The 8258-nt window shown below is 38.3% G+C and overlaps 1 non-coding gene across 1 annotated transcript; it reads left to right on the top strand.

Annotated features, from left to right (window-relative positions):
• The first annotated feature begins 7336 nt into the window (after positions 1 to 7336).
• On the top strand, positions 7337 to 7442 carry LOC145013596 (small nucleolar RNA R71). Its single transcript, XR_013665145.1, has one exon. It is a non-coding gene; the product is annotated as a small nucleolar RNA R71 (small nucleolar RNA).
• Positions 7443 to 8258: the final 816 nt, after the last annotated feature.

Raw genomic sequence — 8258 nt, 5'->3', positions numbered from 1 at the left:
ATAATTAAAGAGTTTTAATTCCCAAGGTTGTACTTTAAGAAGATAACTTTCAGTATCTTTTGAAAATGGAATGGATTGTAACTTTCATTTCAATAATGAAAAAGCTGTATAAATTAATTGAATCCCAACACTAAATCCACAAACGTTAAACACAGTGGAAATCACCTTTCCTTTTTCATATACGACGATAAGATTGCCTTCTTTTGAAAATAAACAAGATTTACAATCTTGTGGTCATTGGAGCAAACTTGGCCATTCCCTATCAAATTTCAAAAAGATTACACTATAATTAATAGTTATCTAACATAAATTGCTTACTGTATCAGATAATTATAACGACTAATTAAGCAAATTTTAAGGTAAAAAATATTTAAATGAAGACAAAATTGCAAAAATGGTCCTGATGTGCACGAAAGTACCCACTAATTTTAATAGTTATAACCTAACAAACTTAAACTAACTATGCACTTATAGGCAGTGTACCTAGTCAGATTACAATATAGCTTGGGTAAGTCGGGTGTCGATCACAGGGAATGGTGTTACTAATTAATATACTTGCTATCAAATTAACCTAATTATTAACAAGTTTAAAAAGGGGTTTTATCTGATTTTACAAGATCAGACGAACTTAACACAAATTCAGTCAATTAAGTAAAAACACTCTTGTCTAGTTTGAATCCACTTTGTCCTTATGGCTAGCTAATGATTATGGATTATCAAGTTGGTTGTAATTGTATTAGTAATTTAAGTCTAACTTTACCAATAATTAATTAATTCATGTCAAATTATGTATGGTCACACACTATTAAACACAGAGCTAATTATGAATATGAATATGCTATGTAAGAATTATTATGCAAACGCAGTTATAGTCACAATCCACGTTGTCTAACACAGCTAAGTTTATTTACTCTAATTACTATCTAAGATTGGTCAATCCTAGCTCTAATAATTTAATGTTCACTAAATCACTAGGCAAACAAGCTCATGCAGTTAATGGTCACTAAGCTACACAGAACATGAAATCAAGCAACTAGAGAAACAAACGCAAGCATGCCAGGTAACTATAAATCCAACACAAGCAATTAACCAACTAAATAAATCCATAAAAATTAAGCTATTCATAAGTTGGAAGCTTCATCTAGCTAAACAAGAGTCGCTAGATTCATCTACTCATAATAGCAACTAACACTCTCACAAAAATCAAGGTATATTGAAACATGTTCCTAAGTAACAATTAAATAACCTAAATTATAGACCTTCACTCTTTTGGTGTTGAAAGCTTCTTCCCAAGACTTTTCTTCTGCTCAAAATCGCCTTCTGGAATCCCTTCCTCTGGCCAGCCAAAGTCTCTATTTGTCATAACCAAGATTGCTTAAATATCCTCAAAGATACCGCACCACGTCGTGGTTAGCTTGGCCACGTCGTGATCCCCAAGCAATCTGTATCGGGCAAGGACTCTTTCTTTACATGATCTTTATCTTCTAGAATACTCTTGCCACGTCGTGGGCATCCATGCCACGTCGTGGGTTCAGTAATTTTCATGGATTTATTCATCTCTTGTATTCCAAGTCTCCCATGTTCTATAAATTGTCGCTTTTGGTCCCTCTCTTCGAAAATACTTCTAATTGACTGAAAATAACAATTTAAGGTCATAAGTATCATTATTCTAAACATATTATCAACTTATTAATAAAAATGTACTTAGATATTGCCTAAAAATAGGTACAAATATGGCAATATCAAAATATCCCACACTTAGGCTTTGCTTGCCCTCAAGCAAATCTAAACTTAACCCTTTATTACTAACATCACATAGGACAATCCGATTCCAGCTCAACCATTATGCCAAGACCTCAACGCATGCATTCGTGTCTAAAATTTTCCTAAAGTACCCCCATACTTTAAATACTCACAATCTTCATAAACACTCGCCCACTTCTTCCGAACAATGCTCATTTTATGCATCCCTCCGAATCCATCCTCAGAAAACCTCCTAACCTCAACGTATTTTTGGTTGAGCAACCAAAGCATACATAATCTAGAATTACAATTTATGATACCACTATTGAGCTCTTTTGAATTTCTTTACTTCCTTGACAATTTGATCTTTGATTTCTTTGAATTCGCACCTTGTTTGATTTGATTTCTGGTATTTTCAACTTTTTGAATTTCTTTAAAATTTTTATCTTTTGATCTTCACTTTAGTTGCTTCAAAATTCTTCAAACTTTTTCTTGTAACTCTCTCTATTTTTTTAACATGTAACTCACTTTTTCACTCAAATCCTACATGCTTAAGCAGGGGCGCTCAACTTCAACCTTTATTGGTTAACGATAATAATTTTCCTGGATACATTTCTGGTACACGATGCTAAACATATTGCATCCCTCAAACTAAGCGAGGTTGTGTTTTTGTTCCATGATTTCAATAAAATAAAGGAACCCACAAATGCACTATAACGTGTGTTGGCTCAACTAACATTTAAACTTTTATTGGATCATCCCATATAACATGAACATCTACATTTCAAATTATTATTACTAGATTTAATTAAAAGCTTCAACTTTTTCCATTATCTAGCAATTTAATTTTTCTACCCCCTACCCCACACTTATTTCATACAATGCCCTCATTGTATGCATAGACTAAATCAAAATTAAGAAAAAGGGAGAAAAAGGAACAGACTCCCCTGGGATAGTGGTGTGCGCATCTCCAAAAGCGTGGAAAACGTTCTTCTTGAACACAGACCTCTCGAAAATATAAAGTTGGTGTAGAACTGGATGAATATGTAGATAAACTACGAACATGATTCGAAACTTCAATTCTTCAAAGTGGGTGCAAATATGTAGAAAAATGTGGGAAAGTATGAAATGATTCACGTCGTGGCGAAGAATGCCACGTTGTGAACTTAGATCAAAACGCGAACAGAAGGCTCTTTGGATTTTTCAAATTGGATGAAAGCTATGACGTGGTGTAAGAAGCCCACGTCGTGGAAACTGAACGTCAGAAAAAAAAAATATGCTTCATTGCTTTATTCATCCGAGCAGCTTGACCAATGTCTAAATGGGTATCCCACACTTATCTTGAATTGTGGGTTCCGACTCATGACTTTAACCTTCCTTGACACGACTAGACAATCACAGCTCTTGACTTAGCCTTATGTGCTTCTGAAAATTCCAATGCTAATCTGAAAAGTGAAACAACCCAAAAGAAATAAAAGAGTAACATCATAGATTAACAAAGTCTTACATCACAAACCAAAGTCAAATGTAGACAAAACCACTTAAAACAAAAGAAAAGAAACTATAGAGAAAAGAAAATCAATCATCATCTTGTTGTCCCTGTGCTCCACTTGGTCCTGCACATCATTCTGCAGATTCCAAAGCTCCTCCCATGTTGGAAAATAAGGATAATGTGGTGGCATAGAAGGTGTCTGTGTCACACCCAAATGAGAATAAATACCCTCAGTAAGCTGGGTATTATAAATAGCATGCCCCCGTAGGTTATCCAAATAAGTTCCTACCCGACTCTGAAAAGGGTCGGTGGGTACTCTTTGAAATTGCTATGGAGCAGCACACACTCTCTCTCTCTCTCTCTCTATCTCTCCTCTAGCTCGAACATTTCTTTGCCTCGGTCTGGCCGGTGGTTGCTCTGGTTGCGCCTCCTCCTGCTCGTCATCTATTGGCGGTATAACAAAACCGCCCCCGACATTCACCACTACCCGCATGACTCCCAAAACTTGAATGGTTAAATCAGTGTCCGGGAATCGGCTAAGATTCCTCACAAAGTCGTAAGTCAAAATATGATACGACCGAGCAAAGCGAGTAACCAAATGTCCTCCCGTAATTGGACTCCCAGGCCTAGAATTGGCCGCTTTCTTCCCCATGAACCTCGCCAACATATATGGTAAATCACAGCAAACCCCAGGGGTAATAAGATTCCACATATAGTACAAATTCTGAATAGGAACTTTATCGCCATGATGCTTTTGATTTATAGAAAAAGTGATAAGGCGATGTAGAAATCGGAAAACAGGATTCCGAATTGGCGACTTACTAGAGTCACGAGTATTATACTCATGGTTGGAAATACTCAGCCAGAACTGGACATCCATAATGCCGGGATTAAAATCCTGAACACACCGATGTAGAAATGGTATGAAAAATGGAGATTGAGTCTCCACCTCTGTATAAAGTCCTATTCGCCAAGAAAACTCCCGAAGACTACACTCCCTATAAACACCGACTAATTGGAACACAAGTGCCCGATTGTAAGTAAAGTCAATGGTGCATTCCTCGAAGTATACGGTAGAGAAAAACTCCACCGATAACTCCCAGTACACGGGTTCTTGAATCGCGAATAAATTCCACCACCCGTGACAAGTGAAAGAAAAATGATCCCGTTCGTATGTTTTTGTCCAATATCGTTCTAGCTCAGCAATCATTCCTACACCACCGACTAATTGGAACACAAGTGCCCGATTGTAAGTAAAGTCAATGGTGCATTCCTCGAAGTATACGGTAGAGAAAAACTCCACCGATAACTCCCAGTACACGGGTTCTTGAATCGCGAATAAATTCCTCCACCCGTGACAAGTGAAAGAAAAATGATCCCGTTCGTATGTTTTTGTCCAATATTGTTCTAGCTCAGCAATCATTCCTACACCACCGAGCCATCCCCAATCGACAATCGGAGATATCGCAAATTCTCTGTTGTACAACCATCCCAACCGATTTTCATATGTAGTCAATAATGGTCGGGGAATGTTTTGCGGAAACCGATATAAGGGATGAATACTCGCCACATCAATAAGATTTTCCTCCTGTGGAACAGCCCTACGAGGTCCCATTTCTGCAAATAAAATCAAACCAAAGCAGCAAACACCCAAAGCATTAAAAAAAATTAACCTGTTTGGCCAGGAGTCATGACGTGGCCAAGCACGCCATGTCATGGACCGCAATCGGGACATGGGTCTGGATCGATCACTCTATATATGATTTTAACAAAAAACAACACTTGGGGTTCATTCCTATTGCTATTCAAAGTACATGCAACCTAAAATCAACAACTAATTTCCACCATTTTCATGAATCTCATTATTCACATAAACCCTAACCATGAAAATGTAAAAATTGTAAGTAATAACGACAATTAATGGATAGAATACATACCAAATGGAGTTAGAAGACAAGAAAATGCGAAGGATTTGGAAGACAAATTAAGAAATCGGCTGTGGGAACCTTGTTTCCGTTCGTGAGGCAGCAAGCAAATGGGGAATGTGCGGTCAAAGGGTTTAATAAATGGTCCCAACTGACTTTTTAGAGGCCGCATCGTGGCAGGCTTTGCCACGTCGTGGACTGTGAAAGACTATAATCTGTTAATTTTTTTTTATTATCCCCGTAATTACTCTTTAACCACGACGTGGCATTGACAAGCCACGACGTGGATTACGTCTGATCTCAAAAATAACAAATTTGTTTACTTAACTACTTTGTATTTTATTTATTAATTAAAGCTCCCCACAGCTAATTCTTACTAAGTATCAGTTATTAGATGATGATTTGATATCTTTCCTAATTAAAACTCAAAAATTAAAAGAAAAGAAAATGCAAACCAAGCTCGGGTCGCCTCCCGAGAAGCGCTTGTTTTTCTTGGAGTCTTGAGCTGGACTCTGTGTCTCCTACATTGAATCTTCTGAAGAGTCCATCCCCAGTTGAACCTTTTGTTCCTTGAAATGCCTCTTCTTTAACATGATTCCTTTGGAAGCCATCTTCTATCCCAAAAACTTCTTTTTCATCTCCAACCCTCAAGGTGAGCTTAGACTCTCGAATATCAACAAGAGCTCCAGCAGTGTTAAGCAATGGACGACCAAGGATAATTGGAACATCAGGGTCTTCCTTCATGTCCAATACTACAAAAATTATTGGAAAAATAAATTTTCCAATTTTTACTAAAATATCCTCCACGATGCCCCGGGGTTGTGTCACTGAACGGTTCGCCATGTGAATAGTCATTCTTGTAGCCTTCATCTTCTGAACTTATAACTTCTGATAAAATGAATAAGGCATCAAAATAATGCTAGGCCTAGAATCGGCTAAAGCATTAACCTTCATTTTGTTACCAAATTCACACGGAAGAGTGAGGCGTCCAGGATCCTCCATCTTCTCAGGTATCTCTCCCAACACAGCTTTTGAGTTTTGCTCACTTAGAATCACCTTAGAATATTTCTTTAATTGGTTACGAGTGTCTATCAGATCTTGCAGTAATTTTTGATACTTTGGAGTTTTGGATAAGGACTCGACAAAGGGAGTATTAATCGGGATAAGCTTCACGTGCTTAACAAACTCCATATGCTCTCTTTATAGTGGACTAAGGTCAACTCGGGAAGGAAAAGGCAAGGGTGACTGATAAACCGAACCAACTTCAAAAGTTTTCTATTCCTGACGGGCCCACGTCGTGAACTGATATGGTTCACATCGTGAATTCTAGTATTCAGCAGCATCTTAATTTTCGAGCTTGGGCCTCTTCAACTTTGGATCGGGCTGTTGTTGTTCTTCTTCTACTGCCTCTAAGAACTCAGAGATAGCCTCTTCTTCAGTATCTATGGCCATTACATGAGATTGGGTCTTTATTTCGGAATTTTTCGGGGACAACTTCTCATGAACCAGAGTGGCTAGTTTACCAAGTTGTACTTCAAGGTTATTGAGGGAGGCTTGCTGATTCTTTAGTAAAGTTTTCTGCTCATTAATAGCAGAATCGGTAGCATCGTGTCTCTTTTCTGAGGCTTCCATAAACTTCATCAACATGATCTCTAGATCGGGTTTCTTCTCGGCTGGTGGCTGTTCCTTTTGATAGAAGCCTCGACCTGTCTGCCTGTACTTCTCTTCTTTTTGCGTCTTATACTCTTCATATGGCAGCCACTCCTTCTTTGGTTTCCTCCAGTCTTCATTAAACTTATCCCTACTCGAGTAGCACACTTGGGATTTTCTGTTCCCAAACTCATCTAAATTGCAGTCCTTTGTCAAGTGCGGACCACTAGACCTCTCACAACCCACTCCTATGGCATGAATTGAGTTATCCATTTATGTCAACCTCCGGTCCATATTATTTAGCATACCCATCAAGGCTGCTATTTCTTCAGTTTGGGCTCCTCCTCCGCCTTTAATTCCTTCCCGCCTAGGGTTGTGGTATTCGCGAGAATTTTTCGCGAATTCTTCAATTAATTCCTTGATTTCACCCGGATTTTTCCTAGTGACTGGTCCTTGAGAATCAAGGAGTTGTCTTGTCATCACGTTTACCCCATCATAAAATATTGAAACCTCCTGTTGAATGTTAAGGTCATGTTGAGACAATTCCTTAACAACCCTTTGTAACGGTCCCAAGCTTTGTAAAGTGACTCTCCCAAGTTTTGCTCAAAATTGGCTATTGCCTTTTTGAGTTTAGCAATCTTGGATAGCGGACAGTATTGATCTAAAAACTGCTCACGCATTTGAGCCCAATTAGTTACGGTACCGGGTGAAAGTGCTTTTAACCAATCCTTTGCAGCTTCATTAAAGGTAACGGGAAACATCCTTAGCAAAATGGTGTCTCTGTTAATATTTGGGACATTGAAGTAATTGGCAATATCATTTACTTCATCTAAGTGTTTGAATGCATCCTCGTGATCCTTTCCATAGAATGGGATATCCTTTAGTGTGGAAAGGATATGTCCCTTTAGCTCGAATGTGGAAGTGGCAGGGATTGCAGGTTATACTAAGCCTGGACCAACATCTTCTCGAATTCTCTTTCTGTAAGCTTCCATGGAGATTTGCTCAATATTTTCCATCTCGTGCCTTGGCTCATTCTCGGGTTCGCTCGTCTGTTCTTCAAATTCAGGCTCGGTATCGTACTCGGACTCGGTTTGGAAGGGTATTTGATCCAAGTGTTCAAGCTTGCTTTTGCTCTTCGAGGATGAACTTGACTCCCCAGTCTTCTTCCCTGATTTCTTTGAAAACACTGATTTGAATTCTTGTAAGGGCATCTTCTTCTTGTTAATTGCCGACTCGAGATCTTCAAGTGGTGGCACCAAAGGTGTGTTTGAGCCTCTAGTCATGAGCTCATGCAGATTAACTAAATAAACAAAACGTAAAACTGAACTAAAATAGAAAAATTAACTAAAAACAAACAAATCTAAAATTCTAGGTGTCCACATTGTGGCACTAATTTGGCCACGTCGTGGACTCTGTGTCTAAAAAAAAATTAAACTTTGCTGAAAAAT

The sequence above is a fragment of the Lactuca saligna genome, chromosome 8, assembly GCF_052625555.1.
Source record: "Lactuca saligna cultivar CGN05327 chromosome 8, ASM5262555v1, whole genome shotgun sequence".
Lineage (NCBI taxonomy): Eukaryota > Viridiplantae > Streptophyta > Magnoliopsida > Asterales > Asteraceae > Lactuca > Lactuca saligna.
This window is presented reverse-complemented; position numbering and strand designations above follow the sequence as displayed.